Source organism: Carlito syrichta, unplaced genomic scaffold (genome assembly GCF_000164805.1).
Source record: "Carlito syrichta isolate Samal-C Ts95f unplaced genomic scaffold, Tarsius_syrichta-2.0.1 Scaffold301636, whole genome shotgun sequence".
Taxonomy (NCBI): domain Eukaryota; kingdom Metazoa; phylum Chordata; class Mammalia; order Primates; family Tarsiidae; genus Carlito; species Carlito syrichta.
The window spans coordinates 150,500-171,200 of NW_007245732.1; the positions used below are offsets into that span (position 1 = coordinate 150,500).

General features: G+C 42.2%; 1 protein-coding gene across 1 annotated transcript in view; it reads left to right on the top strand.

Moving 5' to 3' along the window:
• The window catches only part of CREB3L2 (cAMP responsive element binding protein 3 like 2), a 124,765-nt gene that overhangs the window by 52,510 nt on the left and 51,554 nt on the right, over positions 1 to 20,701 (top strand). The window lies entirely within an intron of this gene.

The window sequence follows — 20,701 nt, forward strand, 5'->3', positions numbered from 1 at the left end:
TCAATATGTTAATTTGTTTTATGTGTGCTTCTGTTTAAAGACACCATAATTAACATTGAGCTATGGCCAAGAGTGCTATGTCCCATACCTGGACAAAGCTTATCTAACACACATGGACTTCTCTCTGAGACACATCTCGGCCTTCCTGTGCTTAGGAACACTAGACTCAGGAACATTTCAGTACTCTGCTTTGGGGTCACTTTAAACAGCAAAATCACCAACAAAAGACACAAAGATGTGGAAAATATGACATCAAATGGACTGTGAAAAGGACACTTGTTTACAATATGAGAGAGCTGGAACAAGAAGGCAGAGCCTAGCCTTGTTCAGCCTCAGCTGGGAATGTGCACATCAGGGGGCTGAAATTTTTGCTGTTCTGTGCAGATTCTCAGATGACCGTGAAAGCACCACAAGTATAGATTTGGGGGTTACAAATAAATTTCAGTAAGTCGATGGATTTACAAATATGGAATCTGTGAATAATGAGGATCATTATATTGTTCTGCTGACTGGCTATATCATGATGAACAGAAACATGAATGGCTCACTTTGGAAGTGAACACAGATACTCTTCTTCTCATTCCTCACCACAAACGAACCAAATCCTGAAAAAAGTACTGCTATAAAGTTGCTCAGAACCAAGGGGTAGGTAAGAAACAGCCCTCTGTTTCTCAGTAGGGGATAATGGTAGTAATATACCTTACATTTACAAGGAGCTTCAGCAATTGTGAACTTCTTTGATGTGGTCTAATTTTCCCAGAAAAAGACAGAAATGTGAATTGACAGTAAGCATACCTGACTTCACCTGCAGTGATGTCAGATGTTTTGCCCTCTGCAGATGCCCAGAGAGTGAGTCTTGATCCTTCCTTTGACCCATGCCTTCTTGGAGAGACTAGCTCTCCCACTGGAGAACACAGTACTCCTCATATGACTCATGACCTATGCATAAAAACACCTACCTATGTTTTCATTACCAAAGATCCAGAAGGACATGGTGTGGTGGAAAGTGCATGGCTTTCACAGTCAGAAAAACTGATTTTGATTTCCTGACTCCCCTTCCTCAACTGTGCCACCCTGAGCAAGTTGTAAAAGCTCTCTGAGTTTGCATTTCCTCCTTGGTAAAATGGGGATAATAATTACCTAACTCATAGAGCTATTGTGAAGATTTAGTACAATATTTAGCCACTTTCCTCATACCTCTGTTGACAAGAAGCTTATCAATGGATCCTTAGAGAAACTCAATGAGTAATCTTGACAACAACCTTTGTTTCCCAGCAACCCCGCCTGGAAATGATTGCTCTCAATAGTGCCATTATCAAATAACCAATGTGTATTGGCTTTTGCATCAGTCAGTGTCTAAGCTAATGTTATTGTTTACTTTTATCCTTTCAAAACATGTTATTTTTCTCTGGTGTGAGAAACACAACTGTTCCAGAGGAAACATTAATGAAGTATCTCTTAGGTTTTTTTCTAATCTTGTCTGAAGTGTTGACAAGCTTTGTGTATGTGCTAGCTGTTGAATAAGGTGGTGGAAGAGGCTTGCTGAATATAACAGACCCAGGTCAAACAAGGTGGCACCGGTGCCCAATGTCTCCACGAGATACATGAAATTTAAGGAGGTGACTGGCACAGAAGTATCCTAAAACTAGGTAAAGCCTTCTCAAGCCTTTGAATTACTGGAGTGGACAAATAAAAAAAATTCCCTTTCCCCTTATAATTTTGCGATTAAATGAAAATATGTGAATCCTTTATGGAATGTTGTTTCGGGATCCAGCTCCTGGCAATGACACAGTTTTAGGCATGTTCTTTTTTCAGACTTCTGTGTGAAGTTAGCAAGTGAACCTTGACTTCTGGAATGCTCCTCTGAGGTCATTGTGAACCTCACAATAGCAGGCATGGTGGGATCAGCAATATGCATACTAAACTCCAGGTCCAAATGCCTGTTCCTTTGTGAACTTTGAACGCTGGTATCTGCCTGAGAGAAAATGATGTTTGTACTGACTTGGCCTTTGAGACTGTTCTGAGTCCAGTAATCTCTGGACCCTGATGTGAACTATATAGGGACTTTTTTCTCAACTAGGTAGAAGGACATCTTCATATATGACATGTTTGGGACTTTTTTCCATCCTTGGTGTTAACGTCCCATTATATTTCTGATGATTCAATGCTGTGAATTGGTGACACACAGCAGCAGGAGTTGTAAAACTGATGCAGGCAATGTCCAGTGATCCTGCTGGTTTTCATCGTTGTCACTAAAACTCACTTGAATGGCCAGTTACTTATTATGTAGTACAGGTCATAGAACAAAGACAACAAAATGCATCTGATATGCCTTCTGGGAGCTTGCATTCTAAGACAGATACATGGATAGAGATGGTCAGTTTATTTTCATGAGGCCATTTTTCAGGAATGTCTGATCCTTACGCTGTGTATTCAATGGGAGAATTTAAACTAGGGAATTCTTGTGTGCACACTTTTGATTAGTCAAGAGGGTCTTCTTAAAGGTTAATATTTGCCTTGGCCAAAGTGAATCAGTATTCTGTTTCTATGGGTTACTTGCAGTGGGTATCTGCAAGTAAGTAAACAGTCTAGTAGTGAGCTGTTAGTAGGGAAACGGAACTTAGACACTGAAATTATAACAACTTTGTTTTATCCCAGTTTTATAGAGTTGGAGAGTTGAGCTATAGGTAAGTTGGTCCCTCCCATGATATTTCTCTGGCTGCTTGCAAGGCAAAGCTTAGGCACTAGGTTAACAAACCAGTTTGGTAATGAATCAAGATTTGGCATAATGTAGTACCAGTCTTAGTATCAAGCTAGTAGACCTTAAGCTGCAAGAGAGCATCTTTGGTCTCCAGAATGTAGCACAGTTGCCTGACACATAGTGAAATCTTAATATGTCTTAGAATTGAAGCCAAAGCTGTCAGAGAAGAAGGAGGAAAAAGTCGAGGAAAAGTGTTGTCTTGCGAAGTCCCCAGGATCAGGCCTAGGAGAGGAATTGTTGAGGCCAAGTAGGGGAGTACCTTGCTCATCCAGGGAGCCAGAACAAGAGGCTCTGATGAGGTAGCTGCCATGGGTAAGGGCCTGAGACTCCAAGGTTAGTGATGGAACCAACTCAAATGCATGCTGGACCAGAGGGAGACTGGCATGGTTGTAAACCTCCTGCCCAGATAGGGCAGAGGAAGAAAGCAGATGTGGACATGAATATTTCGTGAATTACACCAGCCAAGCCAGGTTGTGACTAGTCTTAAGTTAGAAAAAAAGAAGTGTGTCATATAAATGTGTTTATTTTGCATTTCTAAAATGCCTACTCTTTTCCTCCCCTCAGTTTTCTTGTAAAAGTTTCTTTAAAAAAAATCAATTTAGCTGGGCACAGTGGCTCATGCTTGTAATCTCAGCACTTTGGGAAGTGGAGATGAAAGGATTGCTTGAACCCCAGGAGTTTCAGACCAGCCTGGGCTACTCGGCGAGGCATTGTTTCTACAATAAATAAAAAAATTAGTGTGGTGTGGTGGCATGTGCCTGAGGAAGCTACTTGGAAGGCTGAGGCAGAAGGACCTCTCAGCTGAGCCCAGTAGGTCGAGGCTGCGGTAGCCATGAGTGTGCCACTGCACTCTAGCCTGGGTGACAGAGTGAGATTCCAACTGGAAAAAAAAAATCAATTTGGTCTTGGCTAGACCATTAAGAAAAAAGAGATCTACCCAAAGCTAGGCCAGGACAGAACAACTGATCTGTGATCTGGGAGGCCAGGTATGAAGTCACAGGTGCCATCTTATCCTGACTTCCCCAAAGGAACGAACAGAGGAAGGAAGGCAAACGTCAGGTTTAAGACACAGGTTCAAGAGATGCTCAGGTGAGCCCAGAAGGACCAGGGCCAGGGCCAGAGCCACACTCCCCAGTTCATGACTGAACAAAAGGCTTATAGATTTTCCAGCTCTCACATTTATTTTCAGGATTCTTTTCTCCTCCACATAAACTTCTTCATCCTGACAGTGGACACAAAGAAGAGAGAGTGTAGGCGTGTTGGTGAGCATATTCTTTTTTTTCTCGCTATACATGTTAGTCAGCTCAGGCTGCCATAGCAAAGTACCATAGATGGGGTGGTTTAAGCAACAAACACTTATTTCTCACAGGTCTGGAGGGCTCTCTTTCTGCTTTGTAGATGGCTGCCTTCTTGCTATGTCCTCACATGGTAGAGTGAGGAAGAGGGAGAGGGAAAGAGGGTGCTTCCTGGTGTCTTCTTCTAAGAATACTAGTCCCATCATGAGGGCCCACCCTCATGACCTTATCTAAACCTAATAACCTCCCTAAGACCCCACCTCCAAATGCCATCACTTTGAGGGTTAGGGTTTCAACATATGCATCTGGGGGCCAGACACAATTCGGTCCATAGCACTACATAACAAATTGCCCCAAACATAGTGGCTTACAACAACATTTACTATCTCACATTCTCCATGGGTCAGGTGTCTGAGTGTGGCTTAGTTGGGGCCCCTACTCAGGGGCTTACCAACCTGAAGTCAGGTGTTAGTTGGGACTGCAGTCTTATCTGAGGCTTGAGGTCCTCTTTCAGACTCACATGATTGTAGACAGAATTGTTTTTTTTTTTTTTGCTTCTGTAGAACTTTTAGTGGTTTATTTCTTCCAGGCCAGTGGGAGAAAAAACTTTCTGATTTCTAGATCCTCTTTTTAAAGGATCACCTGATTAGGTCAGACCTGCACAGGAAAATTTCTCTCTCTCTCTTTTTTTTTTGAGTTGAAGTCTCACTCCAATGCCCAGACTGGAGTGCAGTGGCACTCCACATCCACTCCAACGTTGACCTGCTGGGCTCTGGAAATCCTTTTGCCTCAGCCTTCCAAGTAGCCGGAATTACAGGCATGTACTACCACGCCCGGCTAATTTTTGATTTATTGTAGAGAGGAGGTCTCGGGCTGGTCTTGAACCCGCAGGCTCAGGCAACCCACTTGCCTCAGCCTCTCAAAGTGCTGGGATTATAGGCTGAGCCACTGAGCCCGGCCATCTTTCTTTTTATTAACTCAAAGTCAACTGAATCGGCACCTTAATTACATTTACAAGAGTGCCTTCATCATAATGTAACCCACCACTCACAGGAGTGCCATCCATTGTATTTCATGTGGTGCACAGGCCACACTCAAGGAAAGGGTGTTACACAGGATATGTAGAGCAGGGACAGGACTCTTGAGGGTCATCTTAGTATTTCATCCTACTAACATGGGCAGGAAAGATAAATGTGGCCCGCGCTTGTCTCTTCTGTCCATAAAAGCAGAGGATTTCAGAGTCTAGCAGACTATACTTTTGGGGAGGGTGTATATGGAGAGCAGGATCAAAAATATTATTTTAGATATTTGTGACTGCTGGCCTCAAGTCATGAGAGAACAGAAACTACCACAAATACAATCTAAAGATAAAAGCATAATTGTAGCAGCTCAGGGTGGAAATGTAGATATAAAAAAGAAAATGTTATTGATTGGTAGGGCAATTGTTGAGAAATGTCTCAGAGCCCACTCTGGTGAGGAGGGGTGAATAAAGAGGACCCCATTTCCAGGGTTTGAGATTCTCTTGTATGCAGAGTTCCTGACTGAAGGTGTTTTTGGAAACAAACCCTGCACACTCACCTGTAGGCAGCCACACTTGTTGGAGAAAGACCCTGTTGTTGTAAGTACTAATTGCTCTCAACATGGGTGATAAAATGAGAGAGATTTCTGTTCATGTAACTTTTGAAGTGTCAGAGGAATAAAAATATGCGATTTGGAGTATTACTGTCCTGTAGCGTGGTCAGTCTTTTAAGTCTATGCCTGTCAATGAGTTATTTATTTATTGTAATAGGTACAAAACATAGACTATCCATCTTCTGGGCAGAAAATGTTGTCTCTAGTCAGCTGTCCTTACTGTACTTTGTTCCCTGAGGACTGTTTAAACCAGGTCTTACTTAATTCTATTAAGTTCATCTGTTTTTAAGAACAAATTATTTCCCCCCCATTATAACTATAGGTTTCCTTGTAGAAAACTTAGATAAGAATTTAAAAAATTACCTGTTACAATTTGCACAAGTACTGTCAACATTGTTTTATATATATATATTTATATTCATATGTTTCTCTATCTAGCATTTATGGATAATTTTCTACTTTATAATTAGATGTTATGAATTATGAAATAAAATTAGATGGCAAATCATAAATTTATAAAACTATGTAAAATACATTAGTATGTATAAAAAATTATAAATTAGACAATTCAGTTTTTGCAATATATTTTTATTTAGATATATATTATGGACATTCCTATATATTTATATTTATTTTTTTATTTTTTGTAGAGTTGGGGTCTTGTTATGTTGCCCAGACTGGTCTTCAACTTCCGTGCTCAAGTGCTGGGATTACAGGCATAAACCATCACACCTATCCAGTTTCTCTATATATTAACAGATGATTTTCCATAATGTCATTTTCAATAACTACTTAGATGTACCTTAACTTATTTAAACACTCTATATGGGCTATTTTACATTTACATAGATTGATAGATGGTGATTTGGGGTTATCCACCTCCAGTCAGTAATCTGTTCTTTGCAACCGTGGTCCTGTTGCCTTCACCCAAAGCTCTGATGTTTGTGGACACAGGGTTTGTTGCTTGCAAAAGCAAAACTTGTGCTTTAGGTTTACTTTTCCCCTGGTTGGTTCCCAAGGCTACATGCAGACTTTTTAAATACCTCTTTTGTGAGCTGGAAACCCTAATAAACAAACCACTTTGTTGAGACTGGGAGTATTAGCACTGGCATGACTTCCTAATTTTGCTGCATGCTGTAGACATCACGAGGCGAGGCAGTCCAGCGGCACCTTCATTCCACACACAGTCTCTGTGTATGACTTTGTGAATGGCTGTTTTTCTTTCCCTTTCCTTTCTAAATTGGCTGCTGGTAGCAAAAAATCCTTAAACAAAGGTGAGCAAAGGATCAATTTAAAGCCCAAACTTGAAAAGTTAGTCAGAGGTTTAACCTATGAGCAGCCTGAGCTTTGCAAATGTGGAGAGTATTAGGGTGAATGGGATAGTGGCACCTAGATGTTGGTGGCTATGAAACGGTGGAGGGCATGCAGTTCTGTGACAAAGACAGTCATCAAGAGAAACTTTTGACATGGTACTCCGTTTCCTATGAATAATGAAAACAGACCCACGGAAAGAGCCCAAATTAATATATCAGTCCCTTGGGATTTGGCCCTGTCTACATTTTGAAAGCATATTTTTGGCTTTTGGAAATATGTGGTAGCATTTTTGGTTGCCATCATCATAGGAAGAGGTATGCTCTTTTAGTGCCCCGGGTCCCTGGAATGTGCAGGACGATCTCGGTCAATGAAGAATCATTGCATTACAATATCACTAGGTTTGGTTGAGCATCTCTCACCACCTCAGAATTTTTTGGTTTCTTCTGAGGAATGGGCAGAAAACATGAAACTATGGCCCTGAATTTTTCTGGAGGGCTTTCTAGAAATTTCTGGTCCCGTTTCCCTCCCTTATTGCTCATAGAGGTTCTGCATAGCTAAGGCTAGAAGGATATTGGTTCATGGAAAGGAATGTGAGTCAGGGGAAAGTTTCAGACTTGAAAGTCTGATATTCTCTCCATCTATACTTGGCCTGCACAAGTTGAGTCATGTTTTCTGATAAAGCCTGTCTGGTTGTTTGTCTCAGAAACCAGCTGTTGAAAGGGTGGAACTCATCCAGTACTGCCCAGCTGTTAGTTCAGCCCTCCTCAGGGGAGCCAGTTTTTTGCCAAATGAGTCTTAGTAAAGGCCAGAGAGGGGGAGTGGCAGGGAACACTGACTCAGGCTCAAGATTTGTTTTCAGGTTGTTTTTTTCCCCTTAGGTATGAGTGGAAGCAGAAGACACCTACCTCAGAGCTGGTCTCAGAATGCCAGAGCCACAGGGGGCCTGAAGACTACCTGATCCCACCCTTTTATTTCATATTCTCAGAAAAGAGACCCAGAGAGGTTCAGTGTCTTGTCCGAGGTCACAGAACCAGGTAGTGACAGACCTGCAAGCCTTTTGACTCCAAGCAATGTGTTCCGTTTACTGCACCATCAGCTGCCCTTTTGACTTCCTATATTATTAAGGAAGCTTTGTTGACTTTCTTTCTAAAATATTCCCACCCAAGGCATTGCATCATTATCACAGTTAAACCTTATGTACTTTTCTGAGACCGTTGGCTTCAGAGGTAGCAGAAAAGAATCTTTTATGACCAAAAGGCAAATGTTTCCTTATTCATGATGCATTGTTTAATCATGAAAAAAAATTCAGAAGCATTGCTCTACTTTTTTAGGGGGGTGGGGGTTGGAGAAAAATACTCAATTAAGCTGTTTGGGAATAAGTTTTAGCATACGGTGGTTGCATGTACTTTCCAGAGGGACTATGCCCTATCTCTGTGTACGTTCTTATAACAACCTGCTGACATCACTGGATTTCATGTACAGTCTTTCTTAGACAGAAAATATTATGGCCTCTTTTTTTCCTTTTCTTTCTACATTTCTTCAACTCTACCAAGGTCCAACCAAGAGGAATGGCAGAACTGAAGCTAGATGACAGGAAAGATCTGCCTGGAGGCAGAAGTGCTTGGAAGGAGATTCGCAGGAGTACCTGGACTCCACTGCCAGAGAGATATTTGAGAAAATATCCATCTGTTGGGAAGGATTTGACTGGCTGCTGTTTAGAACCAGGGCAAAGAATCTTGAGCACCTTTAGGACATTTCTCCACCAAGTCATTCTCTTTTGCTTCTTTCCTGCTGCTGTGCTCTGTCGTGGACTCTGCATGAGTTGCCTAGTGGGTGGAGATCTCATTCTTCATACTGGCTTACTTTGGGTCTTCTGGGCCTTTTTTCTGTCAGCATCGCCATTGAAATGAGAACCTGGCAACCAGCTTAGCTCTAATCAGTTCCTTCATAAAAGTCTGGGTGAGAGGTACATGTAAAAACTGTACTAGTGGTTCAAATGGAAAGGCCTTGAAGAAGCATATGGATGTTAGCAAAGTGTTGCTGATGATGTATGGAGGAATCACAGGAAATGAGAGAGATGCTCTGAGACTGAGATATGTACCTGGTTTTTAAAAAGGGAGGAGGAAGATTTATCACTTATGAATTGATGAACTGAATCTTGAGCCCCTTGATAAGCAAATGGGCAATCTAGAATAATATGAGTTCAGTAAGAATAAGTGATATTCAATAAATCTCATCTTTTTTTTTTTTTGAGTCGGAGTCTCACTCTGTCACCCAGACTGGAGTGCAGTGGCCGCTCCCGGCCACCGCAGCCTCGACCTGCTGGGCTCCGGCGATCCTTCCGCCTCAGCTTTCCGAGTAGTCAGAATTACAGGCGTGCGCTACCACGCCTGGCTCATTTTTGATTTATTGTAGAGATGAGGTCTCGCCAAGTTGCCCAGGCGGGTCTCGAACCTGCGGGCTCAGGCAATCCACTCACCTCAGCCTCCCAAAGGTGCAGGTTTACAGGCTGAGCCACCGAGCCCGGCAATCTCATCATTTTTATACTGTTAGTAGACCGATAAATCCAAGGAATGCTTAATAGTTTCTCCAGTTTTACCAAGGCATTAGTATAAACAACAATAACAGCTAACATTTATTAAGCTCTTATTATGTGAAAGCAACTATTGTAAGTGAATAGAGAAACATTGGGTTTTGCTTCTTTTGGGGCAGTGGTAGTCGTTTAGTATACCTTAACTTCTGCTTCTTCATTAAAAATGATAGTGCTTGCCCTTCCAAGCTCTCTTGTCTGTAGAAATATGACGAGTTAATGACTTGCCTAGAATCTAGCATTGTGGGGTGACAGAAAGCCAGGTGGCTCTGCGTGTCCTCTGCTCCAGAGTGCTCTGCCCTGAGCAGGCCATGAAGCTCTTGAATTCTGGTAGCATCTGGAGGTCTAAGAGGGATTCTTGCCTCAGTTGTCTGAGTTTTACCCAGCAGTGGACAGCCCATGGCTACTGTGCTCCTGGTAACTGCTGTCGCTAACTGGCTAGCCCCAATAGAGGCGAGAGATAACCATGTGGATATTGGGAAGTAGCTTGCATGTTCATAGCCTGCACATGGTTTGCTTAGCCAATTTTCACTTACCATAGCACCATTTTATGTCTGGGTTAGACTGTCAATGAAGTCATTCTGTCTTCATTATAGTTTTGAAAAGCAGATTGGATTTCTTATTTTTAGTTGGGGTAGAGAACATGAGTGATTTGACCAAGGTGACTGATAAGAATTACAGGGCTCATTTAGAATATATGTCTTCTGCCTACAGAGTCTAGTGCATAAAGCCCAACCTCCAAGGGCTAAGATCCCTGTGTGTTTCAGCGTGTGTCATTCCAGAGAATTGGGGTGTTCACGTGAAGTCTGACAACACAGGAGCCAGGTGGCCATCAGCCAGAACCTGCCTGGTCTCTTGTTTGCTGACCTGCGGGATTCCTGTTGCTCTTATCTGGGGTGAAGGGATACCTCCTGGCAATGAGTCACTCCCTACTCCCTGTGCATTTAAACAAGACAGAGAGTCCTTTGTACTTCTGAAGCACTTTCTCTTTCCCCAGTATGGCCCCTCTAGGGATGAAATTATCTCAATAATGCTCATGACATATTTGGTTCATGAATAAAGCATAGGTTTCTAGGAAGCATGCATGCCATTTGTTTTTTTCCTGCAAACTTCATGACCCCTTCAGTTTTTTATACCTGACCTCTTTGGCATCAGATCTTGACTTGGAGGCAAAATTGTTCCCTTGTAAAATGTATGTCCTGTTCAGAGAATTCCATGGGGGTAGCCTGTGGGACCTGCTTCAGTCACTTGCTTGGTAATCTTCATGTCTAGTCACCGTGTCTCTTGCTACAGAGTCTGTAGTGTAAGGAGTTCTACACTCAACTCTGCTTTCAAGGACCACTTATGGGTCTCCTTTTTCTCAAATTAGAATGACCAGGTCAAGCCAGATGATTTCCAGCATTTCTTCACACTTCACTAGCCTGTGATTTGGAGCATGCTGTCATAATCCAAAGTTTTTTTGGAATGACAAAATACCGTATTTTGTTCTTTTAGGGCAGGACCCAAGAGGGTACGAGCAATGAATATTTTGTGCTGTTACTGAAGGATATAAGGGAATGTCCTGGGTGTTCCCTGGTGGGGGAAAGAAGTGTTGATAATGAAAAGTGCTGGGGAAGAAGAATGGGTGTGCTTTCTGTTCAAGAGACTGGAAGGAACCAGAGAGGGCAGAAGATTTCATTAGAAGAGACTGACAAATAACTCCTCCAAGTTATATATATAATGAGAACATAAAAGGGTTGAATGCTACAAATTCAAGGACAGAAGGAGGAGCATCAACAGGGAGTAAAACACCAATCAGGAAGAGTCTCTAGAGAATGTACCTGGGTAAGACATTTGAATCTATTTTAAATACAACTGTGGGAAGTTTGGACTTAGATTAAGTTATATGGGGGCTTGTAAGTATGGGAGGGTTAAAAGCAAATGTTGGCAACCTCCTCGAGTCCCCTCCCACTGTGGGAGCTTTTCTGTCTTTTCAGTAAGTTCTACTTTCGAAACAAAACAAAACAAAAAAACAAATGTTTTCTTGGCCTTGGCCCATAGGAGAGACCAGCAGAAAGCCTTGCAGGGTCGCCAGCGTTTCTGTCCGAGAGTGTGGTGGGAAAATCTCAATTTGAGGATAAAAGTAGAGAAAGGGGCAGGAGAAAACTGGTTGTCAGGATAGCTGCTGCTCTCATCACCCCAATCTCTGTAGCTTCGCCACCGGATGGAGAGAACAGAGTCACCGGATCTGTTTTAACTCAGCCTTGAACGGTTGGCGTGATCATGATTTTGACTGACTTTCATTTGTTCGTGAGATTTAGCTGTCTGTTGTGGCAGAAGGAACAGGGGATGGTTTAAGTTTCTCAAAACAAATCAAATAGGACCCTTCATTTGATATGGATATTTCTGGAACAGTTCAGCCTGTTCTAAAAGTATCCTAAGGACTTTTTCCATTAGTGTGAAGAGATTGTCCTGCTCTCAGGCCCAAGTTAAAATTGAATTTTTTTTAACTTTTAATTTTTTTATTTTAAAGATGTGGGATACAGTTCAGGGTTGGGTATACAAATGTTCATTATGCAGCTACGCTTGTTAATGAGATGTGCCCCCCGCCCCTTCCCTGGCAGACTCCCACTACTGCCAATAAAATTTTTTTTAACAGTTAGGAATCTGAGCTCCAAGTTCTCTGTGTTAGTGATTGGGAAGCAGATGGCCTATGCTGAACATGCCTGGGAAGGGGAGTGAAGAAGAGCCCTGCTCTACTCTGCTCTGCTCCATCATCTCCACCCTCGGGTTAATTCTTGTGAAGATCAGATGTGGTAATACCGTGGTAGAGTTTTGTCATCTGCCAAGCACTGTGCATTGAACATGGAAGGTGTATTATTATTATATTTTCTTGTCATTATTTTTATTCCTTTGGGTACTCATTGGATACCCTTGGTCCATGAAAGGGGAGGCCCTACCAGGCTAGGATAATTCAGGTTCAGAAAGAAATAACAAGTGCATTTGGGGAGAGTTTGCAAGTATATATATAAATAAGCCAAGAAGCAGGCAGATTGAACTTTTTTGTGCTAACTCTGAATCTCATTGTTCTCCTCTGCCAGCGGGAGCCACCTACAGGGTATTTCTCCCTTACTCTCATTAACTGATTTATTTGTATTGTGTAGACATTCTAAAAATGAAACCTAGATATTTTTTCCCATTGCATTCTAGAGGAACTGCTGTAGGCCATTTAGATTGCATTTGGAGAAAGGACATCATTACTTGTTTTAATGATGAAGATTATGTTGTTTAAAATGAATTAGTATTGATATATGGCCCTTGAAGCAAATGATATCATATGTAAAAAGTCACATTTGCATAATAAATAAATTAGGGGTGACGTTTAAAAATAGACTTTATTTCTTATAGCAGTTTGAGGCTCACAACAAAACTGAACAGAAGGTACAAAGGTTTCCCATATGTTCCCTGCCTTCACACATTTGTAACCTTCCCTGTTATCAACATCCCCCATCAGATGGGTCTATTTGTTACAATTGACAAACTCCATTGACACATCATTGTCACCAGAGTCTATAGTTTACATTAGGGGTCGTTCTTGGTGGTGCACTGTCTATGGGTTTGGGCAAATGTATAATGACATGTATCTACCATGAGAGTATCATACAGCATACTTTAACTGTCCCCAAAATCCTCTGTTCCTCCTGTTCATCCTTCTCTCTCCCAGGATGACTCTTTCTACAAAAAAATAAAATTTACTCTACCAATGGGTTTATAATGGGGTTCCTTTAAATAGCATCCCTTAATGTCTTTATAATTGATTAATCTATTTCATATACTTCTTTTGCAAAAATGGTACATCTGAATACTACCAACCAAAGTATGTATGTTTTGTAATAAGGCTCTTTAAAAAACAATTTCTATTACTGCTTATAAAATTTCACTAAAGCAAATATCACTTCAAAACAAAACAGCCCCCCTCCCCTCCAAAAAAAAAAAAAAAACCCCTCCAAACTTCTGGTGTAATAAAGAGTATCAAGGCTCAACCCCAATTTTTTTATTTAAAGAAATATGTGATGTACCTCAGTGTTTATACCGGAAAAGATTTGGGTACCCTTGAAATCTTCACTGTAGTGTAGTTTGACTTGTGAGCCACTTTTTCTTGTACCTTTGACAGTGTTGCCTTTTTCCTCCTCTTGGCATCTGGCCCTTTTTTATGTGTTGTATGCAGGGTCCTTGTGTGAGAGCTGCTCAGGTCCAGGGTGTGCTGCCCTTGAGGGTAGGTCCCTGGGGGTATAAGGGGAAGCCCCTTCTTTCTTTGCCAGAGTAGGAGGGAGGGCTGCCTGGAGTATGCCCAGAGCCCAGGGCAGCTTCTCTCTTCCTGAGCAATATAGGCTAGCTGTGTTTTTTGCCGCAGGGAGACCTTTGTTTTTAATGTGAATCTGAGGTGTGTCCTCCAAGTTATTTCTTGTGGGGTTGGCTTGCCTCAACCATAGTCCCTACTTTTATGGTTCCAGTCTTTGGGCTGTTCTGTGCTTTAGGCAAGGAACACTATTAGCCATGATTTTTAAGTACAGAGGCTTCTTCCTCTGTTTACCTAAGAACCAATCTTTCAGCCAGAGGCAGCAAAGGCGTTCTGGCTCCCAGAGGGCAGGCTGGAGAGTAGGATGCTTGGGGAGTGTAGACTGCAGAGGTTCGCTACCTGCCCAGGCTCGGCTTTCTGAACCCAATTCCTGCTTGGCTGCTCAATGCACTGCTCCACAGAGCTTGCAGAGCAAATCTACACAAACCCAGAAGCAGAAAGAGGGTATTTCACTCTTTTCTCAGGTAGAAACACTTTTGTAGCTTCATTTTGCAACATTTTAGAAAATGATAGGGTGTTGTAGCTGAATAGGTTGTCAGCAGTGACCTATAAATATCTGTGTGTTATTACTGCTTTCTCTGCTGGCAGTGCAGTGTTTAACCCAGGATGCATGGAATCCCCCCTCCTAGCTGCTGACTGGCTTCAGGGGTGGGTGAACCTCCTGCCATCGTGGGCCGTGTTTGTGTGTGTTTGGGTGTGGGCACTCCTCCAGCAGGACAGTCCAGAGCATTCATGAGAGGGTCCACAAATCAAAAAAAGTGACAAACTACTGATCAGGTGTGAAGTCCATTCCATCACACCTCTCCCCACACACACACGTTTTTACAGGTAAGGAAATTGAGTTGAGAAGAGGTAAAGTGACCACCAGTGAAGTGCAGGGCTGTTGCTAGAACTCACGTCCTTACCGCGTCCAGTTCTGCCTCTTCTGTGGGCCTGTGCACAAAAGATGCCAGTCTGGCTGCCTGCGGATAGCAAAATTGCTTTTGGACGTGCTCTGTGAGATTCTAGTTGATGGTTCTGCACCACAGGACGATCCTTCATCCCTTTTCCTGCCCACCCTCTCACCCAGCACAGCACCTTGCCACTCACTATGCTTGTTGAAAGAGTGGACCTCGGTGGGAGTGCTAAGGAAGACAGTGTGGTGGTTTTATGCAGCCAGTGATTTGAGCTCAAGAGTTGTATATTCTTCATTTTCTTTCTTTTTTTTTTTAAAGCAGAATTTATTGAGAGGACAGAAAAGCTCCCACAGTGGGAGGGGACCCGAAGGGGCTACCCGAGTTCTTCATTTTCCTGCCACCTCCTTGTTCCTTTTTCCTCCCTCTCCCCCCATGACCTCTGATTTGGGACTGTCAGCAGCAGCAGGAGGTGACCCAGATCATAAACCACTGCTTCCTTTTACATTAGATCCCTGCGAACTCAGGTATAAATGCTTCAGAGTCATGGTAATTTCTAATAAAATAAGTAATTTTTGTGAATATAAAAAGTGTCCTAATTTATCCCATTTGTAAATTTAGATGTATTTCTTAAATATTTAATGACACTTATTTATAATTGTGAGGTGGCCTGACTCTAATTCAGATTTCTCCTCTATTTTGCTAGGATGTTATAGAATGATAATAGATCCAGATGAATTGGTTGTTGAATGTGTATGATCTCTGATCTGGGCTAGACTCAGAGGGGGATGGATAAAAAATTTATGTCTGGGTCATACTGTTTGTAAGGCCTAGTGATACAATATTTAAGTAAGTCAATACAGGCAGCATCAAGGAGAGTCAAAATATGTCAAACTAAGATGCTTACTTGAAGGGCTTTCGTTGTTCAGAGAAGTGAAAGATCAATTCAAGCTGTGTCTGTCTAGGATTACTTTATAAAATAAATGCATTTGTTTTGTCTTGGGTAGTTTCCTGGTGGGTAAAGAGGAAAATGAAGATGAAAAACAAGATGAAAAGCTGGTGTGCAAGTAGAAAATGCCAACGTTGCATTGTTTTAATTAATTATATTAGTTTTTTAAAAGAGCTTTTTATTTATTTATTTTTTTTGAGTTGGTGTCTCACTCTGTCGCCCTCTCCTACCCTGGGAAGATGAATCTCCTCTTTCTCTCACTCTCTCTTTCTAGTTTAGTTTTTTAATAAACTATATTTCCTAATCTAGGGTAGGAGAGGGGGCCAAAGCCAGGAAACATGGCCTGGCCATAGCTCAAAGAGCACACGACCACACTGTAGCTTAGCAAGGCAATGGCCTAAAGAGCTTTTTAAAAGATTGCTGTGCCCGTGAAGTGCTAGGTGTGTTATGTACATTATTTGGTTTAGTCCTCACAACATGAAGCCAGTACTATAGTTAGCTTTGTTTTATAGGGAGAAGAAATCAAAGTTTGGAGGATGGAAGTATCTTGCTCAGGCTTATATAGCTAGGAAGCAGGATTCAAATTGGGGGTTGCCTGGCTCCAAAGCTGAATTGCCAATGTCATATTTGATTGAAATGAAAATGTTGTATATAAGAATAAAGGGAGACAGGATGCCAAGTGTCTTCACTGAGTTGGCTGAAGAGTATTTGTGTCGTGAGGAAGGAGTTTAACCCCATCAGGAGGTTTCTTCCAACCCAGAAATTCTGTGATGTTGCTTTGGACTCTTTGGCAGAAGAAACATGCATTAAGGGAAAGTGAATATCCCCATCCTTATTGCTGATGTCCCACAGAATGTAATACCAGGAGACTATCTAATAAACCTCTGCATGTTTCTGCAGTCTTAGTGCAGAAGACTCTCTGTGTGTAGTGGATGACTGTAAGTCTGCTTTTGTCTAGCTTTAGCGAATGACTCAAATGAGGCGGCATGCTGTACTAGAAACTGCTTGGGATTTGGACTGGCTGGGCTTGGGACGGACTCTCAGTTTTACCTCCCATCAGCTGTGCAACCCTGGACAAAATACCTAAATATTCTGAGCCCCAGTTTTCTTATTTGTAATTCAAGACATGTCTACCTCATAGGAAAGCACCCAGCTAATTTTCTGAAAATCTGGCATGTCAAGCACTTAAGTCGATCTGACATTCCTAGTCCTAGTCCATCAACATCATCCTTAATGAGCATCATCACCATGATTTTACACTTGTTACAACCTCTCTGTGCAGGTGGATTGTAAAGCTTAAATACCTTTTCCTCAGGAGAAACACTGTGGGAAAATTTCAGTCAATTTGAAATAAGAGGACCCTGGTTCAAAATCTTTCAGTAGGTGACTGAGTCTTCTATGATGAGTTTAAAGCCAACTTCATGGGATTGTTGTGAACACCGAGTGAGGAGAAGACTATTAAAGTGCTTTGTGACCGGGCATGGTGGCTCAAGCCTGTCATCCCAGCACTTTGGGAGGCGGAGGTGAGGGGATTGCATGAGCCCGCAGTTTCTAGAACAGCTTGGGCAACTTGACTAGACCTCATCTCTACAATAAATTAAAAAATTAACCGGGCACACGCTAGCTGGGTGTGGTAGCGTGTGCCTGTAGTTCCGGCTACTCGGAAGGCTGAGGTGGAAGGGTCTCCTGAGCCCAGTGGGTTGAGGCTGGGGTGGCCATGAGCATGTGACTGCACTCCAGCCGGGACAGAGTGAGACTCCAACTCAAAAAGAAAATAAAGTGTTTTGTAAACTTTTAAAGCTTGATTAAAATATTAGACACAATTCTAAAATGTTATGCCATTGTCTTTGAAACAAACTAAAATTCCATAACCCTTGGGTTCACGAGTAGTACTTTGCTGAAGTGTGTGCAGGATCCAGAAAGGCTCCTTCTTTAAGGCTAGCTTTGTTCGGGTCTCTGGTTTTTGGCCTCCAGGACCATAATGCCCTTCTCCAACTGGGTGGTGTAAACGATGGGCCCTTTCTGGCATGATCATTATACCAGCAGCAGAATGTTGACCTGTCTGCTGAGCCCCGGAGCCCACAGCTGCTAAGAAGAACCAGCTGGAGCTAATGTGCTGGACTGAGTCACAGCATCTGATTGGAATTGGTTGGGCATTTCTTTTCAATTGCAAAAATCTCCCTGAACTTACTGTGTTAACCACGTTCTTTGGTGTGGGTGGGTGATTAGGCGCAGCTAGGCCTCTGAGAAGGATCTTTTTCCAGAGGGGGAGGTTATGATAATACGCTTGATAACAACTGTGAGTTCTTCAAAGCTGCCTATCATTAGGGCGAAATTGTTTGGTAACATGGTAGTTACTATATAATTCAAAGTAGGGGGAGTCTAGGGAAAGTTAGCAGAGTTAGAGAAGGCTTATTATTGGCTATGCAGGGGATGTTCATGAAAACATTCATTCATTAGTGCTGCTCAGGAGAAAGAAAACAGTGTCAGCAGAGTGGGCCAATCTAGGCTACTTCCGTGGGTCAGCATGGGCAGTGGGAGAGAGCCTTGTCTCAGAATGGAGTGGCTTCCAGAGCTTCAGCAGGCCATCTCTGCTGCTGGGGTTGGCTTTGTAGTTCAAGAAACAGAACTGAGTGACTGGCAAATGCAGGAGCTGTGCATTTAACTCTCGCTTTTGCATTTTACATTCTATGTTATTTATCTCTCTTCCTGTTACCTTAACTTTGCTCTTGAAGGAACTCTGTCAAGCAGTGCAGAATATTCTTCATTAGGCAACCGGTAAATATGTCCTTGGGGAGCTACTTAGGGGATTAGATGCTGACTTCAGGTTGTAGTATGATCAGGAGAGCTGGTTCTAATCTTGCCTTGACTCTGTTCTGTCCCTTGCTACCCAGAGTGTGGGCTGTGGACCAGCGGCATTACCTGGGGGTTGGTTATTTAGACCAGTGAATCAGAATCTATGGCTTAATCCTCAGGTAAATCATGTGCACAGAAAAGTTGGAAAAGCACTGACCTAAGTGGTAAACTCCAGGAAGGCATGAACTTTTTCATTTTCTGATTTATTATCATGTATCCTCAGTGCCTATCTAAAATTTAACACTTGGCAGTTGCAAAATCCTTGAGTCTTCCCCTAACATTGGGGGTGTTTGAACTTCCAGGAACTCTGCATACTGTAAAGTGGAGTTGGGAGAGGGGTGGTGAGTGGAAATGGAGCCAGTGCTTGAGAAACTAAAGTGACCAGAGAGTTTTGGTTGGTGGGGATTTTAATATAGATGCCTTTAGCCTACTAAGTTCAAGTCTCTGAGGATGGGGCATACAATTGGCATGCTTTTTAAAAGTTCCTTTCATGTTAAAGAATATTTGTTATAATATCGCATATAATTAAAAAAATCTTCAAATGATCCTCAAGAGAAAATGGTAAATACAACAGAATGCAATTTAGATATTTAAATCAATGAAATAGAGCAACATATATAAGCATGACTAAATCTAATATTTTTTATAAAAGAAAGTTGCAGAAGGACATATAAAGTGTGACACTATTTAAAGTTTAAAAGGATTTAATGGAAACATACATATGTAGTCAAGGAATAAAGACTTGAATGGGCATGATAAACACCAGATTCTGGCAAGTAGTTAACTTTGAGAGGGATGAGGGAATGGATGGATCCTTCAACAGTCCTTTATTTCTGAAAGAAAGAGAAAAAGAAATAAAGATGCAACTCTAGGGGCGTCTCCTGCCTTCCTGCATTCACTGTCATAACTCCCTTCACTGACGCTTCATTCAGTTGTGGAACTTAGTTGTCCGTGTGAGTTCCAAGAATTTTCATTGCCTACCCCAAGCCTCACCATTTGCAATTACTTCTTTTGTTGCAATATCGGCTTCACAACTTCCCTTCTATCCCAGAAGTGTCCCTAAAGTTTAATCAAGAAGGTTGACACCTGTTGGTTTGTGACTCGAAATTTTAAGGAGACAGAAGTTGTTCTAACAGCTGGTGCCAAAGTGAACTTTTACATTTTGTTTTATTATTATTATTATTTCTTAGATAATTATAGCAGTGATGCTAAACCCAGGGATGACTTTTCTTCTCCCTTGGGGCATTTGGCAGTGTCTGGAAATATTTTTGGTTTCACAATTAGGGTGTGCTACTGTCATCTAGTGGGTAGAGGCCAGGAATGCTGCTCAGTATCCTACAATGCATCGAGCAATCCCCCCATTCCATCCTCACTCTTCAGAAAGAATTGTCCCATCTAGAATGTCAGTAGTGCCAAGGTTGAGAAGCCCTTTCTGCAGACCCTCATATCATGAATATACTACAATCAAGGAGGAAGAGTGGATGGTGCTGCAGCTCCCTTGGAAGGGAAAGTGTGGCAAGGGACAGACATAGGGGTCCCAGGAGATGTATATTGACTCTTCCTATATCACATCCATGGCATGGTGGGGACTGGAGAGTTCATGAGATGGAGGATGGGAGGAGATTAAAGAAAAACCTGAGAGGAACAAGGTGTAGGTTGTGGGGAGGACAGAGAGAAGCTGCCTCTGATGTTTTGGAACTGGCACATTGCTATATATTGCACCCTCATGCTATAGAAATGCAGGGTATTTAATATGTAAAAATATTACCAATGCAAAATATGGCAGGTTATCACAGCAATGACCCCCAGTGAACCATGCTGTCCCCTATTCACACTCATCTACAGTGTGACTCTGGCATTCTTCTCATCAAGAGGTGGAGACTGTTGTTGCATCCTGTGCATCCAGGCTGGCCTCAACACTTCCTTGAACAAACAAATGTGCAAAGCGTGATACTGTGTGACTTTCGAGGCATTTGGCTTAGGTCTTCTCCCCCCAAGAAGATGTCTGCCATTGTTGTGAGGAGGCCCAGCCTGATCTAGTCTCTTTGAGACAGAGGCCCAGATGTTCAGAT